Below are 19,010 nucleotides of genomic sequence, written 5' to 3' on the forward strand. Positions count from 1 at the left end.
ACCAAGACAAATCATAGAAGAAAGCATTAAGTACCTTCTACTATGACTAGTTTTATGTACACTTGACATAAGCAAGAGTCTTCTGAAAAGAAGAAACCTCAATAACCTCCCTAAGGTACAACTATAAGGAACCAGTAGTAAAGTCCAATTGTACAATAATTGGGAACCAATCATTGTGGTAAACCATGATTGACTTCTGTTATCTATAGAATATGAAGGAGTCTTAAAGCCTGTGTATGAATTTGGTCATAAGATATTCCTGGCACCTCTAGAAAGAATAGAACTATTGAATTTGGCAAATGGTGCACAATGAAGACTAGCATTACAGGCACATGCTGCTTTCCTTCATAAAACCACTAGATTGAATTAGGGGCTTTGCTGTAACAATTGGTAAATATACTTTTTTATGGCTTCTCAAAGTTTGTTTTGTCTAGGGTGAACTCTGCTGCCTCAGAGACTGATTACATTCTAGAATGAACCTCTTTCTCTGATCAACTCTCCCATATCAGAACAACAACAGAAAGATTAAAAGAGGAAAAAAAGAAATAGTTAATAATATTATGAAGATAAAAAATGTTACCAAGAGTTAAAAAACAATTCTATGTTCAACATTATAAAAAGTAATCAAGTGGCGAAAGAAGGGAACAAAACTGAACACTGATATCTACTCAGGGAGTGATCATTGTATATTAGAGCTAAAAGGAATGTTGTCACATACACATGCATACATGAAAAGATAAAATTGTATAAAGTATCACTCAAAGGATAAGATAATATCTACTGTGTATATAGAAGAGATCCATATGAAACAGATGCATACATACTTCAGGATGGCAAATCTCAAAATGACTTTTGATCAGAAGTAGAGTATTTGGAAATATTTAGAAGCTCAAATGCCTCTCAGATGAAGACTGGATATGGTCCTTATGGGTTTTGACATATGGTTGACTTTATTTAATCCTGATTAAAATATTCGAGCAGAAAGTTTTTGGATTAAGGTCTGTGGTAAGGCTAAGTTACACCACAACTAAAAACAGACTTTTTTCCAGTAAAAATTACAAAGTCTTCAATTTGATTCCATTGATCAACTTGTCTGTCTCTGTACCAATGTGATGCAGTTTTTATCACTATTGCTCTGTAGTATGACTTGATGTCAAAGATGGTGATTCTCCCAGCACTTCTTTTATTGTTAGAAGTTGTTTTCGCTATTCTGGGTTTCTTGCCTTTTCAAATACGTGAATTTGATAATTGCTCTTTCCATGTCTTTGAAGAATTGTGTTGGGATTTTGATGGGAATTGTTTTGAACCTGTAGATTGCCTTTAGTAGAATGGCCATTTATACTATGTAAATTCTGCCAGTCCATGAGCATGGAAGATATTTCCATCTTTTGAGGTTTCCTTTGATTTCTTTCTTGAGAAACTTGAAGTTATTTTCATACAGATATTCCACTTGTTTAGTTAGATTTACCCCAAGACATTTTATATACTTTGCTGCTATTGTGAAAGGAGTTGGTACCCTAATTTCTTTCTCAGCCTGTTTATCGTTTGAATAAAGGGGGGCTACTGGTTTATTTATAATTGGTTTAATTATATATTCAGCCATTTTGTCGAAGTTGTTTTTCAGCTGTAGAAGTTACATGGTAGATTTTTTGGGTCATTTATATATACTATCATATTATCTGCACATAGTAATACCTTCACGTCTCCTTTGCCAATTTGTATACCCTTGATCTCCTTTGGTTATTTAATTGTTCTAGCTAGAACTCCAAGTACTATATTGAATAGATATGGGAAGAGTGGGCATCCTTGTCTTGTCACCAATTTTAGTGGGATTGCTCCAAGTATCTCTCCATTTAATTTGATATTGGCTGTTCGTTTGCAGTAAATTGCTTTTATTATGTTTACATATAGGTCTTGAATTCCTGATACCTCCAATACTTTTAACATGAACGAGTGCTGTATTTTGTAAAATGCCTTTTCTGCACCTAAGGAGATTATCATGTGATTTTTTTCTTTGAGTTTGTTTATATAGTGGATTATGTTATTGGATTTTCATATTAAAAGCCCAGAAAAACTACACATTTACATACATTTCATCTTTGACAAAGAAGCCAAAAATAAGAAAGGACAAAAAGAAAGCATCTTCAGTAAATGGTGCTAGTTTGACTGGCAGTCTGTATGTAGAAAAATGAAAATAGATCCATATTTATCACCTGTCACAAAGCTCAAGACCAAGTAGATCAAGGACCTCAACACAAAACCAGATGCAATCAATCTAATAGTAGAGAAAGTGGAAAAGAGCCTTGAACATATTGGCACAGGGGGAAATTTCCTAAACAGAACTCTAATGGCTTAAGCTCTCAGATCACAAATTGACAATTGGGACCAAATGGAACTGGAGCGCTTCGGTAAGGCAAAAGACATAACAAATAGGAAAAATTTGCAACTTACAGATTGGAAGAAAGTCTTCACTAACCCCACATCCAATAGAAGGATAGTATCCAAAATACAAAAGAACTCAAGAAGCTACCCAGCAAAAAACCAAACAACCAAATCAAAAAAGGAGGTAGGAAATAACATAAAATTCACAACAGAGGAATCTTGAATGGCTGACAGGCACTCAAAGAAATGTTCAAAGTCCCTAGTGTACAGGGAAATGCAAATCAAAAAGACCCTGAGATCCCACCTTACACCAATCAGAATGGCTAAAATCAAAACCTCAGGTGACTGCACATGTTAGTTAGGATGTGGAGAAAGAGGAACACTCCTCCATTGCTAGTCTGAGATTACAGACTGTTACAAACACTCTGGAAATCAATCTGGAGATTCCTTAGAAATTTGGATATAGATCTTCCTGAAGATCCAGCTATACCACTATTTGGCACATACCCAAAAGATACCCTACCATGCCACTGGCTCACATCTTCCACTATGTTCATAGCAGCCATGTTTGTGATAGCCAGAAACTGAAAACCACCCAGAAGTCTCACAATTAAAGAATGGATACAGAAAATGTGGTTCATTTATACAATGGAATACTACTCATCTATTAAGAACAAGGACATCCTGAGTTTTGCAGGCAAATGGATGAAATTGTCATCCTGAATGAGGTAACCCAGACCCAAAAGAACATGCATGGTATGTACTCACTAATAAGTGGATACAAAAAACAAAAACAAAATCAGTACAGAATATCCAAGATAAAGTCCAGAGAACTCAAAAAGTTCAACAAGCTGAAGTTCCCAAATTAGGATGCCTCAGTCCCACTTGGGAGAGAGAAGAAAGCAATCACAAGTGGGGAAGGAGGGAGGGACCTGGGACGAAAAGTGGATGCAGGGGGAGGGGGGATAATAGAGTGGGGAACCTGATCTGGTACTGGTTGAGGGAAAAGAACTGAAACCCTGAGATCAGCAGAAAGGATGGAAACAGGCAACCTCAGGAAATGGAAGGTTGTGGGGACCCCCCTCCAAATGCACCAGAGACCTTGGAGGTCAGAGATTCTCAGGAATTAAAGGAAGAACCTTATAAGAAATGCCTGAGAGTCAGAAGAGGGAACTTGTAGAGTCCACCTCCAGCAGGAAGACAGGACATCAAGTGAGGGATGTGTTTGCCATTCGACAGTCACATCTCTGACACATAATTGTTCCTGTCTGAAAGAATTACAAGGTTGTAAATGGAGAGGAGCCTGAAGAAAAGAAAGTCCAGAGACAGACCAAAATGGGATTCAGCTGAAGAGGAGATCCCAAGTCCTGACACTATTACTAAGGCTATGGAGCACTCACAAAAAGGGATCTATCATGACTGCCCCCTGAAAGATACAATAAGCAGCTGTAAGAGTCAGATGCAGATATTTGCACTCAACCAATGGACAGAAGCAGCTCACCTCTGTTGTTGAATTAGGGAAGACTGAAAGAAGCTGAGGAGAAGGGTGATCCTGTAGGAGGACAAGCAGTCTCAATTAATCTGGACCTCTGAGATCTCTCAAACCCTGGACCACCAAACAGACAGCATATACCAGCTGATATGAGGTCCCCAACGCACGTACAGTAGAGTACTTCTGGGTCAAAGTTCATTCAGAGATGGTACACCTAACCCTCAAGAGACTGGATGCCCCAAGATGTTTGGAGGTCACGTGGGATGGGGGTTGAGGGCATCCACATGGGGACAGGGTGGGGTGGGGAGAAGATGTGGGATGTGGAGACGGCAGAGGGTGGAATGGGGGGTAGGGAATGGAATATGGAGTGTAAAATATAAATTAAAAATAAAATTGGACAAAACTAAACAAAAGAAAAAGGGGACTACCATGACTGTCCCCAAAAGACCCAACAAGCAGCTGTGGCTGATGCAGATATTTACACCCAACCAATGGGCAGAAGCTGCTTAGTTTCAGAGTGTTTAGGTCCGGTGGAGTGGGGGTAGGAGGTGGGTGGTAGGGTGGTGAAGACATCCTTGTAGAGATGGGTGGGGGAATGAAGTATGGGATGTGGAACAGTCAGAGGGTATACCATGAAGGGTATTAAAATCTGGAGTGTAGAAAAAAGTTTAAATAAAATTTAAAAATAAAAGTGGAGTAAAAAATAAAAACACACACACAATGACTGGGTTCAGAGTGTAGCAATATATTGAAACAAATTCCAAAGTCAGACACATTTAAAAGTTGCATAAAGCAATGACATATGCATCAAGCAGCCCGCAGCATAATAATAGTAAAGGTAGGAGTAGTGGCAAAAATGCTTGGATGGATGAAGACTAAGCTGTTTTTAATTAAGCTTAAGATTTATGCAATAGGTAGGAAATAATGCCTGGTACTGGAAACCTAGAAAACCTAAGTGTTAGTGAACATCTTGAAATGAAACCTTTGATCACCATTTTCACAAAGTAGCATTATCCTTAATTACATTCACACTATCTGTACTTACATAGGTAGATAAGTATAGTCCTCATGCTTTATCACCAAAACTTTCTCTCTGCAGCAAACTTTGATCTTTACAGAAAACAACTAAACAAAATGCATTTGTGGAGATCAGTTCTAATTCCCAATTTCTATATTCTCCATAATATAATGCTTCTACTTAAAGCATACACATTATTGTTGAAGAAAATGTGGAAAGATTTTAGGGGAAGCAAACTTACATGAGTTTTCTGTGATATTTTGTCTTCTTTGAACTTTTGGTCTCCTGCTGTTAGACTCTTGCCTTGTGTCTCATAGCACTGAGAACTTGANAACCATAACAGATTTGTCAATAGTGGAAACTGTCATTACAATTGTGTACAGGGTGGCATGAACATTANATAAACACATTAAGAAAATCACTTCCGCTTTAAAAGCTGGTGAAAATATGGCACTGCTATTGAAGCTATAGAATCTTAATTCAGGATACCCTTTTCAATCCCTACAACCCTAGCCTGCAAAAGCATGGGAAAATTCATTTTTATTGTACCTTCAGTGGATCCTCTAGGCTGCAAGAGCTGCTTTGAGCCTCTCTATATAGTTGGTTTCTTTCTTACTGCTTCTCTGAAAAGAGCTTACCACCCCCTAAGGATTCTCCATGAAATCTAGGTCAACAAAAACAGATGACTAATAAATGAACTGTAGTTGGTTTTCATGTATACATGATGATTGGACTGTGTATAAGAGTTATTGATGTGATCGCAGAAAGCTATCTATATACAGAGATATGACTGATNGAATTACAATTTATATACACTAGGGTTTTACTCTTAATTTTAGTGGAGCAGGTGGGTAACCATGTTTTTTGGATTGATCTGAAATCCTAAAATTCTATGCCTGGTGCCTCTCAATCTCTCAAATTTTACTATTACAACCAATGAAAGATTTTTATCAAATATATTCCTCTTGCATAAACTAATTTATTGGNACATAAAATCCCAAGTTTCTTCCCAGTAAAGATTAAATCAATAAAATATCTCTATAGCTCCCATCCACGAATCAGCTGCAAAATGGAAGAGCATCTCTTCAAAACTACATAGCTAAAATGGTAAAGGAGCTGAGAAGATAAGGTAGAAAAGCAAAGTGTACAATACTAGAACACTAGAAGACTTCAAGGAACTTGTCAGGAATTCCTACCTAGATTTACCTACAGAACCCTACCCTGACTCATAACCCACTTTCTTTAGCTATTCTTCACATCTAAAATTCTTAAAACCCTGGTAAGTTACAATCACTAGATAACAGGCATTCAAAATATGAGTGTGAGGAGGGGATATTTAACCCTTAAACTGTATNCATAAAGAAATGGGGATTGTAGAGAGATGACAGTAGTTTAGAGAGATGAAAGAGGAGAATAGGAAAACAAAGGGGGATGGGAAGGGCAGTGAACATATGTATACGTATATTTTATTTCCCAGATGTAATTGCCATATCAGTGGCTCACTGTTGTGGTATCTCAATCTATCTAGCTCTTTCTGAACTCCAGTTGGCTGTTTCATATCAGTTGTTCTAGTTCAAACTCCTCTCCTAGATTACTGTTTCAATCTGGTTTCTCTCAACTTCTGACTGAATTGCTGTCCCGGACCTCAAGTGAACTCTAGCAATCTACTCTAATCTTCTCAATTCTTCCCATTCTCTGGCTTCAACTGCCTCTCCTGACCTGCACTGAACTGCCTGAAATAACAAATGAACCAAGCTCCCCCAAATAGCACTGACTGCACTGATTCATAAGTTACTGAAAAGAACTGAATCAATGCTAATTCATCACGTAACTGCATTAAATCCAGTGGTCTTGAACTCAATTTACAGAACTCCCTGAGCTGACCTCCACTTAAATGCCCTTGTTTGTGATTAAACGTGTGTACCAAAAGTGTATCTGAATANCTGCCAGAGGGATTGCAGGTATTTATTAAGGGCACATCTGTATTCCATCAAGATCACAAAGACTTAATTCTTTAAATGAGATAATTTGCTATAGCAGCCATGTTACTAGATTACAATTCTTCTACAAGTATGTGTGAGTTAAAAGGGGCCAGGATGCATTTCTTGATCTATTGTGCTATACGACAAAGTCTAGTACTTAGCATTCAGATTCAGGCCTTAAAGCAAAGAAAAAAAAATCTGAAATATCTGCATTTTGTGTATCATATCATTATACAATGTTGTGCCAAGAATGCAGTTGTAAAGGGCTGAGATATTTCAACTCACAGTAGGTATAGGACAAACAAAATAAAAATAAAATTTTAATGGCTTTGGCTGCCTGGAGGGGCCGAACAAAGATGCACCTCAGAAAGATGACTGGTTAGAATGTGTATTTTACACTAGAAGGACTAGTCAGAGGTCAGAGATGACAAGTATTAATGGATTTCTAAAGATCACAGAGATAGTTTAATGGAAAATTAGACAGGTAGCTTTGATCAAAAGGTTTAATTTAGGATGATATCCTGCAGATCCACCCATTTGCCTAAGAATTTCATGAATTCATTTTTTTACACATAATAAAAATTGTTTTATTATTACAAAATGGAGAAAAGTGTGGTGTGGACTACTTTCCCAGAAATTGCTTCCATCTTCTATAAAGTTACCCATAATTCTCTTCTGTTTTTTTCCAATTTTTATTAGGTATTTACTTCATTTACATTTCAAATGCTATCCCAAAAGTCCCCTGAATTCATTATTTTTAATTGCTGAGTAGTACTCCAGTGTATAAATGTACCACATTTTCTGTATCTATTCCTCTGTTGAGGGACATCTGGGTTCTTTTCAGCTTCTGGCTGTTATAAATGAGGCTGCTATGACCATAGTGGAGCATGTGTCCTTATTACAAATTGGAACATGAGGTAACCCAATCACAAAAGAACACACATGATATGCACTTACTGATAAGTGGATATTAGCCTAGAAACTTAGAATATCTAAGATACAATTTGTAAAACACATGAAACTCAAGAAAGAAGACCAAAGTGTGGATACTTTGCTCCTTTTTAGAATGGGGAACAAAATACCGATAAAGGAGTTACAGAGACAAAGTTCAGAGCTGAGATGGAAGGAAGGACCATCCAGAGACTACTCCACTCAGGGATCCATTCCATATACAACCACCAAACCCAGACACTATTGCATATGCCATCAAGGTTTTGCTGAAAGGACCCTGATATAGCTATCTTTTGTGAAGCTATGCTATTTCCTGGCAAATACAGAAATGAATGCTCATAGTCATCTATTGGATGGAACACAGGGCCCCTAATGAAAGAGATTGAGAAAGTACCTAAGGAGCTGAAGGGGTCCACAACCCTATAGGAGGAACAACAATATGAACTAACCAGTACCACCCAGAGCTGTGTCTCTAGTTGAATATGTAGCAGAGGATGGCCTAGTCAGCCATAATTGGGAGGAGAGGTCCTTGGTCTTGCCAAGATCATATGCCCCAGTATAGGAGAATACAAGGGACAGAAAGTGGGAGTGGGTGGGTTGGGGAGCAGGGCAGGGGGATGGTATAGGGGTTTTAGGGATAGTATTTGAAATGTAAATGAAGAAAATATCTAATAAAAATTAAAAATAAATAATAAAATAATAAATAATAAAAATAAATTTAAAAATTCAATAAATTAAAAAAATAAGATCTATAAAAATGTTTAATTTAAGATCATAAACAATTTGCCAAACCTGGAGCCTAAGTTTACAGAAGAGTCATTAACAATGGCTAGTCGTGTTAGATCACCTTGAGATTCTATCCTAACCATTACTCTCCTAGAGCTAAGTGTTGGGAGATCGGGGATTTTACCATGTGCCTGATATTTTCGAGGAATTGCTATAAAAATAGCTTACATTGCTGCTGAAAATGCCTAATGCATACAATGTCATATAACAAAGTAACTGTTAAATAAAAAATATGAATGTATGAAATGTTTACAAATACTGTACCATACTCTGTCAGTTATTCTCTTACATTCAAGAGAGCAAGACTCTCAAGTTGAATGAGTGTCATATGAGCACAGCATACTGAATTCAATTGTGCTTGAGAAGTTGGAAATCATGATATCTTCAGTTGAATAGATACACATAGGATGCTCACTTAGTTATAGAAGTACAGATACACTAAATCAGTCTATGTGGATAGCTTAAAAGAATTCCTAATGAGTAAACTCTAGAAATATCTACCCAAGAATAGATCTTCAGTTTTGACCAAAGGCTTTCTTTACTACTGCTTTCATGCAGGTCATTTGATATTCTTATATCACTAATTGTAGTGATGTGCCTCTGAAAAATTAGGTCCCACATAATTAGATTAGGTGCTATCCTATCTGACCTCAACGAAGAAAAGTGAATCAATAGCAGTCTTTGGAACCACTGCACATTCTGTCTGACATGAAGTTCCTGATGCTTGGCCTATTATCACCTGATGCAGGTTCAATAGCAGCTTCCCAAGACATTCTGGTGTAATCTTTTCATTATTTATGGTGTAATCTTTTCTGAAGGAACTTGAATATCGAATAAAATCTATCTCTGTTCAGTGCTTTTCATCTCGGAGACCATTNTTCTACATTGTAGTTATTCAGATTTAAAATGGTTTAAAATTTATCTTCAAGAAACCTTTGTAACACAATATGAACAGATATGTTTTTATTCAGAGATATATTTTATTCATATTTTGTCCTCATTTGACTCATCATTTTCNTTCTTGTAATTTGGTATTCTATAGAACACAGTGTTTCATCTGAAATCCAATTTGTTGGTTTTCTTTCTTAGGTTGAGTGAAATGATACAGATGTGAAATCTTCAGTGAATGTAAACTTATAAGACAGGCAAAATTAAACATNCAGGAGAAATATTCTGTAACCTATGAATGTGGAATATCCCGTGTGTGAGCCTTGAAACTCTGGACCTTTCCACATAACANCTTTTATTACATAAAATTGTCATCCCACACAATCATGTGCCTAGATACCACATGTCATAGAGATTACAAAATGTTGAAAATAGTATTATTGTACTAATGCCTCTTGACTATTTAATAATTCCGTATTTCAAAATATCTATTAATCTTTCTAAAATGAGTTCCTTGAGGTAGGTGATAAGTAACTCAGGGACCCCCACCAAGTGAAGAATGATCAGAAAATAAAGAACTAAAGAGTTCTGAGACATAAAAGAGACATACATATTGAATACATTAATTGAGCCTCACTGATCTCTGAAAAATAACTGGAAAGGTAATAAGAGACAGAGGTTATTAATAACACAAGGAAACAGTGTTTTATAGGCATAACTTGACACATGCAGATGTGAACTGCAACAAGTTTGACAAATTAATGAAAACATGTGCAAGGCCAAGATTGAAAAAAAAATCACAAAATAAACTGGGAAATGGACAAGAAATTAGACACCCACTTGAGCAGTGATGGGCATTTGATAGTGGCAGGAATAGGAACTCTCTGTTTCCTCTACTGTACTGACACCTGGTAGGTGGACACCTGAACAGGCTCCACTACTTGTACATTGCTGCTCTCAGATTTGTAAATGTAGAAGATTTCTTCATTTATTCTATGAGTATATTGCTGTGCAGTTTATTTCCATATAACTTGTTTTCTAAGTGTTAACTTATTGGTAGAACATATCTATAAGGACAAGAAATTTTAACTTAGAAAACATAAATAATTTTTGGGAATACTGTTTCATCTGCTTCATTCTTTGGCTCATTTTAATTAATATAAAGTTCGTATGATCTGCTGGAACTATAAGTACAATTTTCTGTTTCCAAAATATTCTAGTGAGTGATAGAATCTATAGGAAATCGGTGAGCTTAGGGCAGAAAGGATGAAAGAAGTGATCCCTCTTCAAATTGTAGCTCACTAAATCTCTATTTGCTTCAACTATTCAATATCAGGATGGTTAGAGGATAGTCGATGCATATTAAATAAACATTTAGACTTTAAATCTATTCACTGATTTGTGAATGATGACTTGTCATTATTTTCTTCATAAGAAACAACTGTAGTTTTCTCTGATATTTATTCCATGATTCTAAATCAGGAAAAAAAGCTGTGGATTATGTGACATTTAATGAATACTGGTGAGTTATTTTGTGGTGTATAGTTTTATATATATAACTCCTTGCAGTTGCTGGTGTGATATTTGTAATTCTGCTACCATATGTAGTTACCTCCAATTTTAGTAACTTGCAACTTGTTGTACAAAGAGGGCAATAATTTTTGGTGCAGATTATGATGTCATATTTTCCTGTTACTGATACTTAATTAGCTAGCCCTGAGTTCCTAACTAACTCTATTTTTTATATTAGTGCTCTAAAATTAAACAACTGTGGGATCTGAAAATTAATAGTTTTCTTTTTATAGACAAACCCAGAGAAATGTGTTTTCCAAGGACACACCAAAGCTTCCATGTCGGACTCTGACACATCAAAACCTGATGCTTCAAGAACCTTTCCTCCCTGCCAGGATTCAGAAATCATGAAATCCTAAGAAGCTGTCCAAAGACTTTGCCTCTTTTGAGACTCAACAAACAAGAAATCATCTTTGATGATTAGATACTGGAAGGAGTCTCAGAAAAGTTATTGGCCACCAAAGCCAGCACTGTCATTGTCATTGTCATCTAGGGAGATAAAGATTACCATTCTGAGGGAGATGAAGTCACAGACCTATGAACATTTACCAGGGTTTCTCTCTGTGTCTCTCCTACAGTGCTGAGAGTCATGCCCAGAGATACACACTGAACGTTCTGCTGAAGAAAAGAGTGAGGTATGCAACTTGTACTGAGCCTGTTAAGCAGAGAATATAAGCAAGCTCTGGTAGGTGTTCTAGTCTGGAGAAGGGATTCTGGGGTGGACCAAATGTAGCAAAATTTCAACTATGGAAGAAGAAAACATTTTGAAATACAAATAGATGTGCAAAGAAGAGTATCTTTGACCTGGTGCTGATCCCTGACATTCCAAACACTCTGTGATAAAATCCTCTCTGCTGCTGACTATTGGTAAATCATCTACATGATTTATCAAATCTGATTTCAAAGGTGTTTAGTGATTATAGTAAGTGTGTGATTTGTGTTTCCATATTTATATATTTTACATTAATCATGCACAGAATTTTAAATATGACAACCATAAATCCTGAGATCAAAGTACCATATATTTTACTAAGATTAAAATGAAGTTATAGTCATCTAATGTTAGATAAAAATCTAGAATCTGAACCAGCTTTTGTAATAAAAGGAAACATGACCTAAGAGTCAGTGATGTACTGATTTTAGAGGCTGCTTTCCTCTGCAAACTGGTAACACACAGTGAAGGAAAGATGAAATTATCATGGAGAGTCCAATACAATGTTTATCTAGGATGAACATCATGTTCATTACTTCTTTCTCACTTATTTAATGATACCCAGTTGTTCCTACAACCTTCAAATTGTGTTTCCCAGTCTTCATAGTTGATGTTGTTGGCACACGTAAGTATGCTCATGGCTGGCAAAGATTAAATAACAAGAATATGTCCACAACAAATATTTTCTTTTTTGCTTAAGTATATACATTGGATAATTATTCATATATTCAGATTCTGTTCATGTATGCCTTGTAGTTAAATAACCTTCACTAGATTTCCTACTAAAAGTTTGACTGAAAATGGGAATTCATAAATAGAAGCCTTTAACTTTAAATTGCTAGTGACTTAATAACTTTTGTTGTGTACATTGGTTAGATTCAATGTATGTTCAGATGCATTCTCCATTAACTGTACAGGTTTGTTTGGAGGACAATCTCATTTGGACTTGCTTAGATGAAATTAGTGTTATTATTTTGAGACATGGTCTGTCAGTTGCCTATAACTCTTATTAGACTAGATTGGCTATTCATTGATTCCAGATAACGTTTGATTCTGATTTTCCAGTGCTTTGACCCAAAGTGAATGACATTAACATATTTATTTCTAGTCCTATTATCTTCAAGGATTTATGTGTTTACCTTCTGCCATTCCTAGGCGATACATCATGAAAGCAAATTATCATTTTCTCTGCCTTGTATAGTCTGACTTCTTTAAAAGCATTGAATTGTAGACTTAGTAGAAACTGGGCTCCAAAATTTGCATTTCAATCTGATGAGGTTTTCTGTACCAAATGATCAGTGCTTATAACAAATATACAGTTAATATCATAAGACTGTATTTATGTTTTATACAAAATATTCAAACATGTATATGTATAGGTATATGAATATATGCATATAAATATGTTTATATATAAACAAATGTTACTTATATGTTTATATATTTACATACATATGTAACATCAATTATTAAAAAAGGGGGTCATAATATAAAAGTGAGCAAAAGTCTTATATGAGAAGCTTTGAAGAGAGAGGATTGAGAAATTTATGTAAGTGTGTGATAAGAAAAAATTGTAGAAATAAGTTTTTAAAGATTACATAATATCTCACTAATTCTTTATTTTATGTGAATTCTAGAGATTGAATGTTCATTCTCCAACTGTGTTGCAAGCACTTCAAAAAGTAATCTTCCTGTTCCACTCAGTATTAATCTATACTGCAATGTTATTTCACATGTTAGTTTTAGTGTTTTATAGCTGATTATGAGTTTTGTGCAAAGTACATGAAAATAATACTGTTATGATCTTTATTTGAACTGTGCAATAATGTTTTCATCATAAAATCACAAAAAGTATTCTGATGCAAAAGTATTAGGTCTATCTTAACATATCAAGTTCAAATTAGACATAAGTAGTTTATGTTGATTTATACTGAATAAGAAAATTGTATTTATACACATTGTAGACAACTTAGGATACAGAACATCCATTGAATAATTCAAAATATAGGTGGTATAATATCATTGAGCACAAAATTATGTAAATGTCTGTGCAAGCAGCCAGATAATGTTCTTCATTTGTCAAGTCACCAAACAGCCCTTAAATTACCTTTTGAAATTTGGTAATCAATTACAAAATTTTCTCTCAGACATTAGAGATGATGTGAAATGACTTTAGCTACACAGTAATATTTTTATTTCTTTGTAATTTTTAATTAAATTGAAAAAGCCTTTTAACAAAGCAGATCTCAAGTAAGTAATTTGCATTAAGATTTCATAATTAAGTTAATGTGGTAAATATGACCACCCTGGGGGATCCTGTAAAAACATACTGTAGCTTTTACATAATAGCAGGTATTAGTTACTGACAGAATGACACATGCATTAAGAAGTGGGATTAGTTCAAATGATTCACTATAAATATGAAATCATAGTTACTCTCTTTCACATCATTTTCTCCTTTTCTTCTTCTAATGAGGGATAAGGTCATTGTTATTGTTTGTTGTTGCTGTTGTTACTATTATTAAACATCTGTTTCATACTACTTCTCCATCACTGATTTTAAGGTGTCTCTAACCTCAAGGCAATGTTTTCCAGTAACTATGATTATTATTTCTATCTTCAGAGATCTGCCCTAGAATATTCTTCTGAAGAAAATTCTAAGCATGTTTCCAGACACCACCTCAAGGCAGGTATTCCACATGGGCGGACGTTAAGAAGCTACCATGCATACTGTGTTTTCAACTTCTTTCTGTAAGAAGTGGTCTATTCTGTTTGGTTTTTTTTTTTCCTTTGTAAGACTTAATTGTCTGAATAAACACTCAAACATCATAAAGTGCAAGAAAGAATTATTACATTGTACAAATGAGTATCATAATGATTTCACTCTATACGTGACAGTAATATTTGTAACTCATGAATTTTATTTGTTTGTTTGTTGTGGTAAATCTCCTACCCAAATATACCCAGGGAATAAAAACACAACTCAGTTAATATGAATACATGATGTGCACCTAGATTGGGCAGATCTACTTCTACACTACCATCTTCCACATCTTATGAGACCCCTAGAACTTGCAGTTTCTCCAGGTCATGTGCCTTTGCTCTGCTTTTCTACTTCTTCTCCTCTGCATCCTCTCCATCTTCCATTTTCTCCTTCTTCTCTCCCTACCCCTTCCACTCCACCATCCCCATATCTGCCCAATCATCAGCTTTCTTTATTTTACAATTTAAGGTGGGAAGCAGATTTACAGGAAATAACCTGAGTGCTGACTCATTCCCTGTTTATAGCCCCTCACAGGAGGATGGAATTAACAGCAAATATAATTACCCCCAGTGCTATCCGCAACTATGTGTCTCCATGTTTCTTCTATAAAAATTCACTACTTCTAATGTATCACATTTAAGCAACCCTTCTGTTTTGTGATAGGTAATTAAAAGAAAAACTCACTGGAATTCACAAGTGAAACTCATCGTGCACCACTTACATCAATAAATAAAAAATTATGTGTGGGTGACAATTACAAGAATCTATAGGTTGCAATAGCAGCATTTTAGAAAAGTCTAGAACATATCCTAATAATATTTAGAGTTAGATATTCCCTGAACTACTTCAACTAACAAATAGAAATAGGATATAGACAACTAGACTTGTTGAAATTATCTGTCATTACATGAAGATGTTGTTCTCTGGTATTTTGAGTTGGTGTACAACTATGAGGGCATAGGTTCATATCTAGGTTAATGTTCAGCAAATGTAATCAATGCAGACATATACTGTGCTTATATAAATACAACCAATGCAAGAACTCATGTTTTCTTTGGTAGTTTTTGAGGCATTTTATTTTTGTGAATGCTTTCCCCTTTTATTTACATTGTTCTGGAGAAATTCACTGTGTATCAGCTGGGTCAGTGCACTTCTAATTGATATGTGGGGACATCTCTGGTTAGAGACTACTGCTTATTTATATAATGTGATTTTTGTCTGTGAAGACATCATCACAAGAGTGCCATTTTTGACAGATGCATTCTTACCTATTCTTGATAAACATACTATCCATGGAAAAACTAGGAATAGTTTATGAGATGTAGACCCTAACCTCATTCTTAATGAGAGCTAGCATCTCCTATGGTCTTTCCATTTCATTTATTCTACTATATAATAACACCAAATAGTGAATCAAATAAGAACCAAAGTTATTACTGTTTATTCACCATCAAATGTGTATCTATGTTTATATATAGGTATGAAAACACACACACACGCATATATATATGTATATATGTATATACATATACATATATACACATATATATACATACACAAGTACACACACGTGTGTGTACATGTGTATATATAATTATCTGTAGTTTTAATCATCTATTTCCATTCCATTTATTAATAGTTTGTCACATTGGGCAGTTTTGCTATAGCTCTCTCCCACAATCTGACTCTAAATGAGCAAGTATGCATGTCATTATGGATGCAGTTTGTGAAATTTGAGGAGAAATTTTTGTCAGATTAACATCTTCATATATTTAACATGAATTTATTGTTATAGTCTTCTCCTTCTTATAGTTTTTGTTCAAAGAGTCATGTTCATTTTGTTGTGTAACATTTATAATTTTATGGCTTTAGTATCACAGGAGAAATGTATAAATTTCCTTCATTTTAAAATGGTGACTAGAGTTTATTTTCTTCCAATATGCCTGTCTAATCAGGACTGTAGAAGTGAGCCCTCATTTCACTTGAATTAACTAGCCAGTGCTTCTTATTCAATGGAGCACCATTTTTTTAATGCTAGTGCTTCAATACAATGTAAGAGAAGCTCTATCTGTATGTATGTGCATTTATAGTGCATATTCAAAAATTTCACTAGAAATTATTAGTGATTATGAAATATTTGTTTTGAAACAGAGTCTTGCTATGACAGACCACATGACCTAGAATACAGTTGGTTTGGTGATCCTTACACACACATATTCCAAGCAAGAAAACTTCAGTATATGCGTTAACTCAAAAATTCAATTGCTGCCTCGATTTAAAAAAATATGCTGAAAGCCAGAATGGACTTCAGGACCATGACAATTGGAATAGTGCTCTCACTTCAGACAGCACTTGGTATTCTAGGAAACTTTTTTCTTCTTTTCTACTACCTAATCCTTTACTTCAATGAACATACATTAAAGGTCATATATAGGATTTTTATACATATGTTCATATCCAACTCCTTGATTATTATCTCCTTCGGAATCCCTGGGGTATTTTGAGTCTTTGGGTGGAATCTGGTATTCAATGATTTCGGGTGCAAGCTTCTTTTTTATGTTCAAAGACTTTCCAAAATTATGTCCATCAGCACCACCTGTCTCCTGAGTGTCTTTTGGGTAATCACCATCAGCCCCAGGAACTACTGCTGGAAGGAATTTAAAATCAAAATTACAAAGTTTGTGAACCTATCCATTTGCCTCTCCTGGATCCTGTTGATGCTAGTAAATATGCTTTTCCCTGTCTACACAACTACCAAGAGGGATTTAGAAAATGTGACACAGATGAGTGATTCTCAGTTCAGTTCTGCTACTCTGTAGACCATGATAAAACAGTATATTTATTGTATATAGCATTTTTTATGTTTCCTGAAGTCTTATTTTCTGTAGTCCTTGTATGTTCCAGCATCTTCATGATTGTCATACTTTGCGTACACAAGAAGAGGGTTCAACACACCCTTCATGCTCATTCTTCCCTCAGAACTTCCACTGAAAACAGAGCAGTACAGACCATCCTGGTTCTGGTTTGCACCTTTGTAGTATTTTGTACTCTCTCTTCCATTTTACTAGGCTATATTGCTCTTTTAGATAATCCCAGTCGGTGGTTGATGAATATCACAGCCATAATTTCTATGTGTTTTCCTACATTAGGTCCATTTGTGATAGGTTATGATTTCACTGTTTTTAGATTCTGCTTTACATGGACAAGAAATATAAAAACACCATAATCTTGTAATAAAACTATAAATAATATTTTTAATTTATTTTTATGTATTCATTTTATATCCCACTCACTGTTTCTCTTTCAGTCACTCCCTCCTACAATTTTTCCCCTCTCTTTCTCCTCATAGAAGATAGGGCCTCCCTTTGTATCCTTCTACCATGCCACTTCAAATCTCTACAAAGATAGCCACTTCCAGTGAGAACAGATAAGGGAGACCAGCCAGAAGAACATATCCCCCATATAGGCAATAGCTTTTGAGATAGCCCTGGCTCCAGTTGTCAGGAACCTTCGTGAAGAGCAAGCTGCACATCTGCTACATATGAGAAGGGAAGCCTAGGTTTAGTTTATGTATGTTCTTTGGTTGGTGGTTCAGACTCTTATATCCCCAAAGATCCACATTACTTGACACTGCTGGTCTTCCTTTGGAGTTCCTATACCCCTTGGGGCCCTGAAATCCTTCCTCCTATCTTTTCTATAAAAGTCCCCAAGCTTCATTCACTGTTTGGCTGTGGGTGTCTATATCTGTCTAAGTATGTTGCTGGGTGAAGCTTCTCAGAGGACAACAGGGATTGGTGCTTGCCCCTTAGATGGGTTGGGCCAATTATTGACTGGCTATTCTCTCATTCTCTGCTCCATACCACATCCCTGCATTTCTTGTAGACATCATAAATTTTGGGTTAAAAGCTTTGAGGGTGGGTTTTTGTCTCTGTTGCTCCTCTCTGATTCCTGGCTGACTACAGGGGGTAGACTCTTTAGGTTGCATATACCCAGTGCTGTGAGTCACAGCTAATGTCACTCCTACTGATTTTTGGATACCTCCTTTATCCCATGTCTCTGATTTATCCTGGAGATGACACTACTTCCTCACCTCATCAGTTGTAGATTTCAGAGAATTCTTAACAAAGAAATCTTGAATCACTGAGAATCACATAATGAAATGTTCAAATCCTTATTGATAAGGGAAATGCAAATAAGATCAAGTCTAATGTTCCATCTTATACGCATTAGAATGCCTAAGATCAAAATCTCAAGACACAGCATGCCACGCTCTCCAGTGTAGTCATCTTGACAGGCGGAGGCTTGGAAGCTGCTCATGAGGAAAAAAAGAGTTTCAAGGAAGCTCTCCTCCTGGAGTCTGGCATTCCCTTTAACCCATACATTAATTTACCGTTCACGTGTTAGTCTGGTGTATGGATACACGTGCTCTCTATTTAGTATTACCCTATTATAAGTGCCTTTTA

At 35.7% G+C, this 19,010-nt stretch overlaps 1 pseudogene; it reads left to right on the forward strand.

Annotated features, from left to right (window-relative positions):
- Positions 1 to 16,749: 16,749 nt before the first annotated feature.
- Positions 16,750 to 17,773, forward strand: LOC110287684 (annotated as a pseudogene).
- The last annotated feature ends 1,237 nt before the right edge of the window (positions 17,774 to 19,010 follow it).

Source organism: Mus caroli, unplaced genomic scaffold (assembly GCF_900094665.2).
Source record: "Mus caroli unplaced genomic scaffold, CAROLI_EIJ_v1.1 scaffold_13431_1, whole genome shotgun sequence".
NCBI classification, from domain to species: Eukaryota; Metazoa; Chordata; class Mammalia; order Rodentia; family Muridae; genus Mus; species Mus caroli.